The sequence below is a fragment of the Columba livia genome, chromosome Z (genome assembly GCF_036013475.1).
Source record: "Columba livia isolate bColLiv1 breed racing homer chromosome Z, bColLiv1.pat.W.v2, whole genome shotgun sequence".
NCBI lineage: Eukaryota > Metazoa > Chordata > Aves > Columbiformes > Columbidae > Columba > Columba livia.
In genome coordinates, this window is record NC_088642.1 from 2,365,689 (window position 1) to 2,381,301 (window position 15,613).

Genomic DNA, 15,613 nt, shown 5'->3' on the forward strand with positions numbered 1-15,613 from the left:
TGGTACCAACTCATGCCTCTAAATATCTTTCACTATTTCATATTTCAGCTGAAAGTTTCCATGAACAGTTAGACACCATCTGGTTCCCCAGAAAACCTCTCCCAGATTGCTTGTGTTTTCTGTGTTGCTCTCGCACTAAACCAGGGAAGACCTGGTTAGTCCCAGCTCAGCAGCAAGAAGTCAGGCAGGAAACAAGTATCAGGAGACATTTTCTTCTGAAGAACTAAGGAGGTCCTGATACACTTGGCCTGCAGCACCGCTTGCTCCTATTGTTTGCCACCTGCGCTGTCCCAGCACGGCGCGCTGCTGTGTTGGTTTGCTGTACAACATTTTACGCATATCAGGAATTTGTAAGTGGAAAAAAAAACGCAAAGCTAAAAAGCAAATTACTGAGTAAAAGAGATGCTCACACAAAATGGTTTTGTTTGGCCTTTCTTCATACATGTTCCTCATGGAGAGGACATGTACATAGATGAAGCGGTGGAGTCACCGTCCCTGAAGGGGTTTAAAAGACGTATAGATGAGGTTCTTAGGGACACGGGTTAGTGCTACATTTAGGTTACGGTTAGTCTCGATGATCTTAAGGGTCTCTTTCAACCATAATGATTCTATGAAGAAGCTGCGCACCATGCTGTGAGCCAGTGGCACAGGGAGCCAGGACCGTTATCTCCAGATAGGGGGCTGGATAAATGTAGCTCCAGGCAGGTAACACAGAAATTCAACAGGCACAAAGATGAGGAACTGCCCACAAATGGTTTGCTCAAGACACTACAGCAGCTCAGAAGGGGTGAGCAGGCCCCTGCACGCTGGCTGTAACTGGCAGTCAAGATGGCAAGTCCTCAAAACAACACTGGTTGAATGGAATAAACACTTTGGTACCCTTGGACATTTCAGATTTCCAGCTGGGCTGCAGCGTGGCTGCCCCCAGCGGGGAAGGCTGAGCCATCATAGTTGGGGTGTTCAGCTGCAGAAGCTCCAGGGAGACCTTATTGCACCTTTGTGGACTTAAAAGGCGCCTGTGAGAAAGATGGAGACAGACTTTTGAGCAGGGCCTGTTGCCATAGGACAAGGGGTGATGGGTTTAAACTAAAGGAGGGAGATTCAGGCTGGACATGAGGAAGGAATTGTTGGCCCTGAGGGTGGTGAGAGCCTGTCCCAGGTTGGCCAGAGAGGTGGTAGATGAACCATCCCTGGAGACATCCCAGGCCAGGCTGGACGGGGCTCTGAGCAACCTGAGCTGGTGAAGATGTCCCTGCTCATGGCAGGGGGGGCACTGGGGGACCTGGGAACGTCCCTTCAACCCAAACCAGCCTGTGATTCTACGATCCTATGATCATCAAGGACGCAGTTAAAATGGAGATGGTCTCAGCCTTGGCCCGGGACTCTGCAGGGTAAGTCCTGAGCATGACAGCGGCTCTTTGCCTGATCGCTGCCAGTTTAACACTTGATATAGGCTCTGAGAGCACGTGGGATGCTTTAACACCTGGCTCCTTCCACGGCTGCTGGGGCAATGCTGGAGGTTCAAAAGGGACATCTCCCCAGCACCATCCCCTGAAACAGAGAGACCGGTGACCACACTGGTCCACATTCATTACAATCCCCCTGCTCAGCCCCATCACCACACTGGTCCACATTCATTACAATCCCCCTGCTCAGCCCCATCTCTTACCCCAAACCCTTCCTTCCATCCCGATAAATAGCAGCATTTATTTTAAACTTGCCACATAGCAATTAATTTTATTTTCAACATCCACACGGCTCGGCTAAATACATTTGGATGATGGAAGTGGCCATTCACAAATACATTTCAATGGTCAGCGGCTAAACAGTCTCCAGCCCTGCCTGCCAAAGCCATCTGCCCACCAAATCTGTATTCCTTGGCATCCCCAGGAGTCAAAAACCTATTTTCCGAGGCCAACTGGCTCTCAACCATAAAGAGTGAAGGCTCGTGTTTGGCGAACACGGAACGAAGAGGCTTGTTCGTGGTGGGAAGTGGAAGGAATTTGTGTTTAGTCTCAGACCACCAGATCCGGTTTTCTGAGACATACAACATGTATTTTTTTTTGCAAGCTGAATGGCAGGGAATTAAAAAAATAAAGAAAAATAAGAGGGGATGGGGGAAGCTTTCCTGTTTTCTCGAGCTTACAAGCATTTTATGAGTACAGATTCTCCGCATCAAGTTTTCCTGGCGTTTCTTTGTTTCCTCTCATAAATAGCTTTGTAAAGAGCAATGCTTATTAAAAGGAGAATGTCAAAATAAGAGTTAGTTAAAACCCTTATCTAGTACTAAGTCCTCACATGTTAAAGTGTGCAAGAGGCTTTGCTGACATAATTCAGCGTTTGCTTTATGTGGTTTTGCTCTTCTCTCAAATATCTGAATTTAACTGTTTGGGTGCACTTTCAGTCTTGAGTTATAAGCCAGACAGGCTGCTACTGTATTTAAGTTGCAAATATTGCACAAAAATGACAAAATTTGGACACAGACACAGCTTTAGTTTAAGCAGAGGTAAAGGAAAACGTGTGGAAATGAGGTGGGAATCAGCCACTGCTGTAAATTCCCGCAAGAAATGCAAGCAGAGACATTCTTTTCCTAAAGACATAATGATGTTATAAACCAAAGCTTTTCTGTTTAAGGGCTGTGAAAGGAAAAAAAAAATAGGTTTAAGATTTAAAAAAACCCATTTAAGCCAATGTGGAATGTGGGAGATTGTTCAGTTTGGGGTTTTGCAATAGGACAGGGAGAGGACGAGCAGCTCTGTCTCCCTACGGGACAAACTATAAAGCAAGATCCCCATGGCAAGGGGCAGAGCAAACACAGACTGAAAATCTACAGTCGCTAACCACAGGACGGAAAACACCAGAGTTAAACGAGTTAGGGGAAAAAAAATTAAATTGGAAGAAATAAAAGGCAAAGGAAGGAGAACGGCAAACAAGAAGCAAGGTCCGTGACTTGGCAGCAGGAAGGGGTCTAGGGGATCATCCAGCATTCAGGCAACGACTCGTCGTGTGCTTTTATCTTCTCAACACCCTGGTGAAGAAGAAAAGCCAAGAAGAAATAGGAATCCGCAGCAAAAAAGAGCCGAAGTAGGGAAAACAAGGCCCAGATCTTAAAACTTTTTTGACTGCAAAGCTTGAGAGGTTGGGATGAGCCATCCTCGCTTTCTGGTGTGATCGAGGTGTTGGGGACATGGAGGGTCCCAGGAAGGGTAAGATGGGGACCAGGACACCCCATCACAGGCAGGTTGAGATCACGGAAACCACCCTGTGCTTGCTCAAGGGCAGGAGAACCGAGATGGTGGTTTGTGGTGACCTTATGCTGAGGGAACCAGACCATGGAGGAACCCAAAGGCTCTTCCCACTTCCAGTGCTTTAGGCTTGTGATTCTGAAGGGAGGAATCACATGGCAACATCCCTGAGAAAAGGAAGAATTCACCCCCCAAAAATGCCGCTGCTACTGGGAAATCCTTCTTCTGTCCTCTCTGTGAGGACACAACGTCTTTTGGACGATGCTGCTTCAGCTACAAGTATCTGGAGGACACACCAGTTTCTTACCTCTTGCCTCTATTTAACATTAAATAACTATTTTTACTTCAAAGGCCAAATTCTGCTTCAGCTCAAACCTCCCCGAGTTCAGCGGGACCAGGGTTTGGCCATCGGTCAATGTGGCAACTTAAAAGAGACAAAGAAACTGCAGAACTCAAATACAAGGGGAGACAGCCGGGGTCGCCAAGCTGGAAATAGGACGGTATTGCTCGTGCTATGGTTTCTCCACCATTTTTTTTTAAATTTAATTAACTGAACGAGATACCTTTCAACAGAATTTAGATCTGACAAATGTCTGCTCTCCTAGAGGAGCCTACGCAAACAAATCTGAGGCTTCAGCTGTCTTGGTGATTACCAGCCTACGTGCTCAGAAATACGGGATTCCTGCAGATTTTCACTCCATCGCTCACTCCCAAGGAAAAGGGCTGGAAGGCACAAGGCTGGGGAAAATAACTCCAGACACGTGGACAGCTGTGGTCTAAAACACAGTTGCTCCGTCCCATCAGCCCTGTTCGTATTGCCCCTCAGAGTGAGACAAGTCCTCAGAGAGCCCCCGTTTGTCTGGCACGTGGAGAGCCGGAGGAGAATGCGGGTGGCATTCTGCTGGTGGTTGCATGGAGACTGGGTCAGGCAATTCCTGTAAATACGGAGAGTTGAGGAGCTACGTCTCTAAGAGCACTTGGAAATATTTACCCTGCGGTGCAGAGCAGCCGATGTGGCCAAATGGATGGAGATCTCATCCCAAATGGATCGAGATCTCATCCCAAATGGATCGAGATCCCACCTGTGACTCTTGTTTTTGAAGAACCTGGTGGGCACCACGCTTGTCCTCAATCCTGGGCTACTCTTCCATTGGAAAAACCCTCTGGGGAACACTAAGCTCCTCACAAGGGAGGGATCATAGAATCATTTTGGTTGGAAGAGACCCTCAAGGTCATCAAGTCCAACCATTAATCCACCCCAGGCACTACCCCATGTCCCTGAGAACCTCATCTCTGCATCTGCTCAACCTCACCAGGGATGGTGACTCCACAGCTGCCCAGTAACCTTGAGGGATACTGGTCTGGAAGGGACATGAGGAACAGGTACAAGGTTATTTTAGAACTACTGCGCTACAAGCAGGAGCTTTGCCATCATTTTCTCATCCCTCCTCTGCAGCAGGATCAGCTGAAGATGAAGAAAGATGCACCAGCTTTGGTCCTTTTACTGGTGATGGTAAATCACAAGGAGATAAGCAGAAACGAGGCAGGAGTTGTTCCTGCTGGTGGTCCTTCTGTGACCACCCGTAGGTAGCAAATCCCAGAGTCTCCTTTGGCATAGAATCATTTTGGTTGCAGAAGACCCTCAAGATCACCAGGTCCAACCATAACCTAAATCTAGCACTAACGCATGCCCCTGAGAACCTCATCTATACATCTTTCAAACCTCTCCAGGGATAGTGACTCCAGCACTGCCCTGGGCAGCCTGTTCCAATGCCCCACAGCCCTTTGGGGAAGAAATTGTTCCCCAGATCCAACCTCAACCTCCCCTGGCGCAACTTGAGGCCGTTTCTTTGTGTCCCTGTGTCCCCTCAGCTCCTGTTCTCCAGCTGAACCCCCCCAGGTCCCTCAGCCGCTCCCATCACACTTGTCACACCTGGTGGACATGGTCAGGGCGACCCAGCAATGAGCAACTAATATGGACTTGCAGCCACTTGGGCAAGATGTTGAGAACGAAGAGCAGTGCCATGACCAAGGTCAAACATTCCACATCTCATCCATCCTTCTGGTGCTTGAACAAAAACATCCATCACTGCATGTTGCAGACAGAAAGTTTCTTCTGCCAAGGCAGGATCTCATCTCTTTGCCAAGATCACGCCCAGGAATATGATGCCAAATCTCATGAGTATCTAACCATTGACTTTGACATTACTATGACTGTAATTAATTAGCAATTACCGTCACAAGGGATAGATTAGGATCTGTTGCAGGAGTGGACTCTGTGGTACCTTCCACCCCACGAAGACCCCAGATCTCACTTCCCCATGACGCCCCTCAAAGCTGGAGGACCAGAGCACACAGGGGAATCACACAGCACCTTCAGGATGGACAAGGGATCAGACCCAGCCAGCATGGGTTTAGGAGGGGCAGGTCCTGTCTGACCAACCTGATCTCCTTTTATGATCAGGTGACTCACCTGGTGGATGAGGGGAAAGCCGTGGATGTGGTCTATCTGGACTTCAGCAAAGCCTTTGCCACTGTCTCCCATAACATACTCTTGCAAAAGCTGGGAGCCCATGGCTTGGACAAGTGTACTCTACGCTGGGTTAAGAACTGGCTTGAGGACCGGGCCCAGAGAGTGCTGGTGAATGGGGCTGCGTCCAGCTGGCGGCCAGGCACTAGTGGTGTCCCCAGGGGTCAGGGTTGGGTCCGGTCCTGTTCAACATCTTCATTGATGATTTAGATGGGGGGATTGAGACCATCATCAGCAAATTTGCTGATGACACCAAGTTGGGAGGGAGTGTGGAGCTGCTGGAAGGCAGGAGGGCTCTGCAGAGGGGTCTGGAGAGACTGGAAAAATGGGCCCATTCCAATGGGATGAAGTTCAACAAGGCCAAGTGGCGGGTGCTGCCCTTTGGCCACAACAACCCCTGCAGCGCTCCAGGCTGGGCACAGAGTGGCTGGAGAGCAGTCAGGCAGAAAGGGACCTGGGGGTGCTAATTGACAGGAAGCTCAACATGAGCCACCAGTGTGCCCAGGTAGCCAAGAAGGCCAATGGGATCCTGTCCTGGATCCAAACCAGCGTGGTCAGCAGGACAAGGGCAGTGATCCTTCCCCTGTGCTCTGCATTGGGGAGGCCACACCTGGAGTGTTGTGTTCAGTTCTGGGCCCCTCAGCTCAGGAAAGAGATTGAAGTGCTGGAGCGGGTGCAGAGAAGAGCAACAAGACTGGGGAAGGGACTTGAACACAAGTCCTATGGGGAGAGGCTGAGGGAGCTGGGCTTGTTTAGTCTAGAGAAGAAGAGGCTTAGAGCTGAGCTCAGCACTCTCTAGAACTACCTGAAGGGCAGTTCTAGCCAGGTGGGGATTGGTCTCTTCTCCCAGGCAGTCAGCAATAGGACAAGGAGCCATGGGCTTAAACTCTACCAGGGGAAATTTAGGCTGGATATTAGAAAGAAATTCTTTACAGAGAGAGTGGTCAGGCATTGGAATGGCTGCCCAGGGAGGTAGTGGACTCGCCGTCCCTGGAGGTTTTTAAACTGAGATTGGACATGGCACTTAGTGCCATGATCTAGTAAACGGACTAGAGTTGGACCAAGGGTTGGACTCGATGATCTCTGAGGTCTCTTCCAACCCAGTCCATTCTGTGATTCTGTGATTCTGTGATCCCTAAGGGACAAAACAACTGCACCTGCCAACAGAGGACTGGTGGGACTGGATCTGTGGGCCACCTTTCCCCACCTTCTTTTTGAAAACCCCATAGTAATTTTCCATCGTGAGGGAGAGAAATTAAACAAAACTCTTCAGAGTCACTACTGAAAGAGTTAAATTCATGGAGATCGATAGCGACTGGGTTCTTCACGGCTGTGCTAGCAAGCTGCCCAGGATACTCAGCACGAAAAGGGAAAGGGCAAGAAGAAGTCAAGTCCTCTGAAACATCCCCTAAACAAACTGATTACTCCAGGCACAGCCTTTCTGAATTAAGAATATTCCAACCAGACCAGCTGCTTCCCCTTGTGTGATGCAACTCCATAAATAACACGATAGGCAATCCCAATCTGATGTTGCTGGAGGGGTTGGGGCATCAAATGGTTTGGGTTGGAAGGGACCTTGAAGATCATCTGGTTCCAACCACCCTGTTATGGGCAGGGACACCTTCTGCTACACCAGGTTGCTCAATGACCTACTGCTCGAAGTCAAAATCACCCATCATCATTGGCTTTGGGCACCTAAGGGACATGGTGGTCCAAACTGGAGGGCCTGAAGGATCCAGGTTAGGAGCTGGTGGAATTGTATAGCATCTAAAACTGGTCCTAGAGGTCTAATTCTGCCCTGGGAGGTCAATGGGAATATTGCTATTAATATATAGAAGGGAAGGTCTGAATTTCAACTCTAGAGGCTTGAATTCCCCTCAAAGTGCTCTTCACCAAGCCCATGTCCATCAAAAACACTCTCATGTCTTACGTGCATGTATAATGATAACTCAGTTTTGTAGGGAGCACGACCGCCCAGCCACAGCTTTTTTCTATCCTTGCTATGACTAAGAGTGGGAAACACTCAAATAAGCTTGATGGTTCCACACAATTTAATCGAAAACCTCAAAACCCCCCAGAAAGCAACAACTACCAGCTCCAAGGATGAAGAACACAGTACTTCTGTGTGTTTTCCCTTTGGCTTTCTCTCTCAAACTGGTTTCGTTTGGCTCCAGTTTCATTTTTGTTTGCATTTTTCTCAGATGAGACAGGAACAAAATGTCATGTTCACTCCTGAAAACAAAAATGAAATTACTCACACTTCTTTTATGCTTTTCTGTCACCAGGATTAAAGTCTGTCCCAATCACTAGACCCAGCCTGCGTGTCTGGATGGACATGACATTTTGGAAGTGTAGAAAATCCACCTGTCAAAACAGTGGTGGATCAGGATCTAAAATCACCTTTGAACAGCTGAGATGTAACGTATGCTGTAGGTCTTACACATCCACATCCTTCAAAGCATACCGTGAACTCTAGAAGATAAGCGCAGCCAACAAAAGCAACACTATGAGGGTAGAGATGTTTTTGATGAGTTCACAGCATCTTGCTGCTGGGAAAAGTGTTATGAAACCTTCTGATGAGTCGGGAACAACCTCTCTTGTCACATCCTTGATCCTGGGGTACAGCTGCTGAAGACAACCCTCCCTTGGGCCTGAACATCATGTCTGTCTTTGTTTGCTAGAGATGATTTTGTGTGGCCTTTACAACACAACTAGACTCAGTATAAACAAAAAAGAGTAGGATTAATTTTTATGCCAAGGGTGGTCAGAGCCTGTCCCAGGTTGGGCAGAGAGGTGGTGGATGAACCATCCCTGGAGACATCCCAGGCCAGGCTGGACGGGGCTCTGAGCAACCTGAGCTGGTGAAGATGTCCCTGCTCATGGCAGGGGGGGCACTGGATGCACTTTGAAGGTCCCTCCAACACAAACTATTCCATGATTCTATGATAGGACACAAAGTCCATCAGAGCAGACTCAGCAAAGCATTGAAGAGCAAACTTGTCTACTGCTAAAGTCCACCAGAAGCCCTCACATTCTGCAACGCCTGGTCGCACAGGCTGCCCGAGTCAGCAATTTTCTTCTAAGCTTCATGGAAATGAAGCTTCAGGAGAAATTTAAGTAGCTGTTTTGCAACACCAGCTTGGGAAAGACGTCCCAAGTACAGATGGCCTGTGAGATAGCTCCAAACCAGCTCAACACTTGAATGCTTCGCTGGATCTCCCACAAATCATTAGGGATGTTCAGATGTAGGTCCTTGTTGCACAGAGCGGGCAACCAGCTAAGAAGATACCCCCTGGACTTCAAGGCCGATTGCCCAGACTGGTGTAGAAATCACTGCAGCGATTTCATGTAGCAATCACTTGGAACTGGTTCCCTTCAGAAACGACATTGCTTGGAATTATGTTTTTGGATTCTTCGCATACTGTAAACACGATTGCAAAAACTACATGAAAACCATAGGAAAATACAGCGACAAGGAACCCAGTCGAAACAGTTTAAAGCTGAAAGACACAGTCACGTACACGATATTCCCCAAAAATCCACTGAGCGCAATGACACGGGGATCCTGGACTAGTGGTAAGAATGCGAGTTGAATGAATATTGATTTATCTTTTTATTACTTCGCAATAAAAGAGCTCATGCTGCAGACTCCAGGCTGCGTCCTTTAAAAATACACCGAGGCTGACCAGTCATCCTGTGATCTGATAATCCTCTGAGAGATATAAACTTTAAACCCGTGCCAAGATGCGCAGACAGAGCCCACCACCGTCCCTCCATGGCCCCATCCCTCAAGTCGCATCCTAAATAGTACGTTTGAGCCCCCACCTGCTGCCTTTTGGTCCAGCTGTCTTCCTTTAGACCTCTGTGACTCTTTGACCTGCGAGCGAGGAGACATTCTAGGCTTTTTTTTTTCCATCTCCTACTATTACCAGTGCTTTCTAATGAAGAAACAAATGTTTTTCCTGTCGACGCTAAGGCAAGATTTGACAGGATCTCCTAACAGCTGTCCAGACACATGAGCTTCACCCAAAATCCACAACAAACAATGACTTCCGACGCAAGGATCTGGTAAAACATCAACCCAATGGAGCAGAGATGCTTTGGATCTATGTGTGTCAGGAGCCTTTATCAAGTACATTAAATAAACTTATTGAAAAATTATGGGATAGCATTTACTGTAGATCAACCTGGACATTGACTTCTTGCAATCCAAGCGACAATCCTAATCCAAATCTTTACCTAAGCTTGACCCACTGTCAAAAGAAGACTTGTGCTCTCTTGACCCCATTCCTGTCTTCTCTTGACCTTATTCCTCCTCTTTCATGCATCCTGAGCCGTCCCAGGGTCTGATCCACTCCAAAAATCTACTTTCTCTCAGATGAGTTTTGGCTCACTGTTTTGGAGAGGAACACGCTGCCCAGACACGGAGCTGGGTCACCTTCTGCATCTCCACATAGCTCCTGGTTCTTGTTATTTGCGGACCAGCAGCCCCAGCTTTAAATTGGAAATTGGGATGAACTGCAGCATCTGCACAATGCTGGGAACGGCTAGAGCAATGTTAGTTTAAATGAAATAAAGAAGCCTGTTGTCCACTCATGCCCTGGAGGCTGTCACGCTAAATAAAGACATTATCAGAGAAAGAGCAGATACTCAGCGCCTTCATGCCTGTTAATGACCCCGGCACCTTCCGAATCAATCCAGGGACTTTCTTTCCCACAGATGGTCCCTTGGAGACAGACTGCTGTGGCTTTAGAAGGAATAAACGGAAACAAAACAGTTAACAAATATCCAAAAATAGAGCGTAGTTAACTTCTTTTTTTTTAATATGGAGATGAAAAATCCCTGGGTGATTTACATGCCAGCAGAGATATTAGCTGCGTATAATAGATGCAATATTTTTAATACTAATATTTTGGGCTGAGACAAGAGAGGGAATGGAAAGTATTTCCAGTGCCTTGACTTCTTTATTTTGCAAACATCAGTTGCTAACAGGGGTCAGACAGAAATATTGTTTCTGCAACAAGAGCCCAAACAACTCGCGCTGGCAAGTTCTTTGCACTCTAACCATGCCAGGAGGCCCTGCAGAGCTTCAGCATGTTGCTCCCTCCCAGGTTTTTGGGGCCAATATCCCCAGCTTGGGCTTGTAGAGAGAAGGAGTGGGTGGTAAACGCTCTCCTGCTGTGGCCAAAAACTGGAAGTCACCCATGAAACGGCACGGCCACACCGCTGAAGTGCTGCTGGGCTTATTCGAATGGGCCAGGTCTCACAGAAAGACCTCGTGTGACACAGGGGATGTCACAAAGCCTTGTTTTACCTATCAAAAGCATCGACTTCTTGCCCTTACCTCCTAGTTTGGCTTCTGGATAACTTTGGAGAGGAACCTGGTGGCAAAAAGCCCTCAGTGCTCATACCAAGCCATCACCAGCAATGGCACATTTATATTTGAGGATTGAAAGCAGGAGAAAAAAACCAAGTTATTTCACTGCTGACAACAACTCCATGAACTCTTGCTGGAAAACAACGATGTAGATGGATAAACCCATCTCCAGGACTGAGGAGCTGGGGCGGAAATGCTCCACCAAAAAGAAAACCATTTCAAAAACAGATCGGTTTCCTAGCGCAGAGGAACCTGCCGGTAGATTTCCTTCCCTCAATTCTGGACGGCTGAAACAGCATCACGTAGACGGTCCTTTTTTGTGACACTAGAAGAGTGGCTTTGAGGGACAGGGTCATGGGTGACGGGGTTCGCAAATACGAGGATCTGGTGGCCAAGGGTTCACTGCAAGGTCTGCAGTGGGGAAAGGTTCAACCACAGCATCTTCTCCTTTCTGCCTCAGTTTCCTTGCAGGGAAGGGGAGATGCTGAGAGCAGCCATCTGCAAAAAAGCACTTGGCGGTTGACAGACAACAGAACACCAGTGTTGTTTCATCTCTGGTTGTCTTCCCTGGGGACAGCTCTTCATTGCTTCCCCGTGATTCTTCCGACAGCTGATTGACCCAAAAGTCCCTACGCTCGCCCATGCGATGCAGACTTTCCTGCCAGGTTGGTTAAAAATCAATAAAATACGTCTTTAGCTACCAAAGCAACAGCAGTACAACCAAGACGATTGAGGTGCCTTGGGTGTCACAAAAATGATCCGAGGCTGGAACAGCTCTGCTGGGAGGACAGGCTGAGAGAGCTGGGGTGTTCAGCTGGAGAAGAGAAGCTCCGGGGAGACCTTATTGCACCTTTCTGGACTTAAAATGGGCCTGTGAGAAAGATGGGGACGGACATTTTAGCAGGGCCTGTTGTGATAGGACAAGGGGTGATGGTTTTAAACTAAAGGAGGGAGGTTCAGGCTGGACATGAGGAAGGAATTGTTGTCCCTGAGGGTGGTGAGAGCCTGTCCCAGGTTGGCCAGAGAGGTGGTAGATGAACCATCCCTGGAGACATCCCAGGCCAGGCTGGACGGGGCTCTGAGCAACCTGAGCTGGTGAAGATGTCCCTGCTCATGGCAGGGGGGGCACTGGGGAGCTGGGAAGGTCCCTTCCAACCCAAACTATTCCATGATTTAACGCCTCTAAATTCCTAGAAAATCATAGAATCATTTCAGTTGGAAAAGAGCCCTAAGATCATTGAGTCCAGCCATGAAGAAGACGAGACCACTGCTGGGAAGCAGCATTACACGCACACCTTGTTCTCCTGGTGTCCATTGACCCATCCTGATGTCCTCATGAGCTCCAGCACACCAGTAGCACATTTAATTGCAAAAATCCCGCCTCTCTGTTGATGCAGGACAGCATGGCAACCATAAGATAAGGCGCGTTATCTCCCAGCTGGGCGGAGGGGTGGCAGTGCAAGGCACTTTGCACTCAGAGGCAATTACCGCCGCCCAGCTCACGTGCAGTAATTCATTAAGCCGCAGTAACGCAATCACTCAGCTGAGCCCTTTTAGGAACAAACCGCCGAGACAATATTGTCCTCCGGGGACCTGCAGTTCGGAGAATTAATTTAGTGTAATAACTCCCAGTGATGTTGTGGACAAACCGAAAGAAAAAAAATTATTTGTCTCTAAATTGCCTGGAACCAACCCCTGGGCCGACGTCCTGCTCGTCGGCGTCTGCTGGCTCCGCTCAGGAGGGGCAAATGCTGTTTATTCGGGACTTTCCTGCATCTGAACACTTAATCCTTGAGGCACCTCCTTGTGAAGGACCATCGCTCCAACAAGGAGCTCTTCACCTTGTTCTCCGGGATGCTCAGTTCGAGCTGGCGCAGCTTTCTTAGTCCTACCTTTTAGTTTTAGGCAGTCCTGCGAGGAGCAGGGAGCTGGACTCGATCCTTATGGGACCCTTCCAACTCCAGGTATTTTATGATTCCTTTCTGAGATGCACCTTCAGTGCGGTTGTTCATGAAAAAGTGGCCTGTCCTCCACCACTGGCTCGAAGTTTCTAAATCTGAAGCAACACAGCGACTATTATTTTAACAGCATCTCTGCTCATGTGCTTTCAGCTGCCTCGAGAGCTTTTTGCATTGTTACAATACGATTTAACTAGATGCTCATATTGCTGCTTATCAGGGACAAAAGCAGAGACTTACTTTTGTCCTTAAAAAAATACAATCTTGGTCCTGAGGAGTTTTCTCAGGTGAAAACTCTCTCGTGAACGGCAGCTTTTCACAGCCACTGTTATGCCGGCTTGACTCCTGCTCAGCGGAGACACCTGTGACAGCCCTGGTGGCTTTGGGATGTCCCCTCTGTGCCCCCAAAAAGACTCTCCAGTCACCCTCATCAGTTCCCAAAGTGGGCACGGAAGAGACAGGAGCATGAGGAGGATGAAAACCTGATTTCCAGATGCGCTTCAGGGCTTCAGACCCACGTGCTGTTAAATCTAATTATTTTGACTTGGAAATCCTATTGAGAAGGAAAAGGGTGTTTCAACTGTTTCAATTCCTTCCCTTCCTCTCTTTTTCTTCTGTTTCAAAACCACTTATTGAGTTCACTAAAAGCACCGCAAACCGTTTAGCTCAGTGTTAGTTCTCAGCAAGCGCCCAGGCCACCCGAAGCATTTCGTTTTGTTCCAATTCGGAACGGCGCTTTGGCACTAAAATAACATCTCAATATTGTTGCTTTTTTTTTCATAAACATCCTCTCCTCTCACTGCAGAGCTCTCAGCAAATGACCCTGCAAGAACAAAAGACATTTCTGTATTGTTTTAAGTTCTCTTCCTTTCTGAAAAACCTCAATTAAAACGGTGAAAAAGCAAACGTGTCCCTACTATACTCTGTAATTATGAACTCATTTCTATTCACTCGCTCAGCGGGAGAGGTTTGTCCCCATGACCTTTGGGAACAGATTTCCAAGGCTCTTCCAGAATTTCACAGCCTTAAAAACACCACGTTTGTGTCAGCCATAAAACACATTCGCCTTCAACCAAAATAACTTGCAATCTTAAAATCCATGGTCAGGGCCATTGCTGTGACTATTTTTATTTGCGAAAGGAGCCCCCGCGCTGGATGTGAATGCGTAGATCGGCATGGGAGCGGCTCTGGAAACAGTGCAACCCTTCAAGACAGTGTGAAAATTGCATGAATACGGGCTGTCAGATTATTGTAAAGAGTTTTCAGGTAAATACCTTGCACATCATGCTCCTGATTGGTGGTCAGGATTTTCTTAGTGATCTTTCCAGCACAAAAACTACCTGGCCCAAAGAGTCATTGCCGTCCCAACCTCTTGACTTGCCCACGCAATGCTTGTAAGAACAAACGTGGAGTTTTCTTTTGGTGAAGTCCCACTGAGAGAAACATTTTTCAAGACAAAATTGTGGGATAACTTGGTTATATATGTATTTACAATGGTTATATACGTACACATATCTGGAGACAGACTTTTGAGCAGGGCCTGTTGTGACAGGAGAAGGGGTGATGGTTTGAAACTAAAGGAGGGAGATCCAGGCTGGACATGAGGAAGGAATTGTTGTCCCTGAGGGTGGTGAGAGCCTGTTCCAGGTTGGCCAGAGAGGTGGTAGATGAACCATCCCTGGAGACATCCCAGGCCAGGCTGGACGGGGCTCTGAGCAACCTGAGCTGGTGAAGATGTCCCTGCTCATGGCAGGGGGGGCACTGGGGAGCTGGGAAGGTTCCTTCAACACAAACCATTCTGTGACTCTATGGTGTCTTGTCTGGCTCCCACCCCATTTTTGGTGCAGGTTTCACAAGGTCTGGTGTCTGCTGGCTCCCTGCATGGATCTCATGATATACCAAGGCATCCCGTGATGATGGAGGTAGAGCCCAGAAGTCTCTGATGAAGGTGAGAACAAAAATGAGGTCTCCCACGTCCCCCCAAGACCTCGGACACAAGAATGGTTGCTTTGTAACCTTCTCCCTGGTTGTAGAGCCACCGTGAGCTCCTGCTCCCCATTCCTTAACAGAACAGGCAGCGCAGAAAGGAGTAAAGAGCCGTTGGTATGAAGAACTCACTGTCCTTCAGACCAGTCCCTGCTGCCACACAGGAACAAGATCCCTAAGAAATCCGGTGAAATCCTTACACCCCAGACACACGCTGCAGTTCTGGATCTTTCTTTTGCTGGAGCAATTATTTTGCTTTCCGTGAAGTAACATCATAAGACCCTGAGCTTATCCAGCAGGCTATTACGTTTCTATTGAGGTTTTATAACAGGGAAATGTTTTGCCGGGTGGTACAGAAAGCCTTTCAATCAGCTGCAGAGATGGAGAAAAACAACCTGCAAAAGCCTCCTGATGCCATAAAGTCTACTGGCAGCTTGGCAATTCAGGTTTAAATTTAGTCTGCAGGACAGGGGTCACCTCAGTCGCCAAGATCATAAAAAATAAAAGAATAAAAACT

The 15,613-nt window shown here is 47.9% G+C and overlaps 1 protein-coding gene across 12 annotated transcripts in view; it reads right to left on the reverse strand.

Moving 5' to 3' along the window:
* The window catches only part of CTIF (cap binding complex dependent translation initiation factor), a 152,333-nt gene that overhangs the window by 43,124 nt on the left and 93,596 nt on the right, over positions 1 to 15,613 (reverse strand). The window lies entirely within an intron of this gene.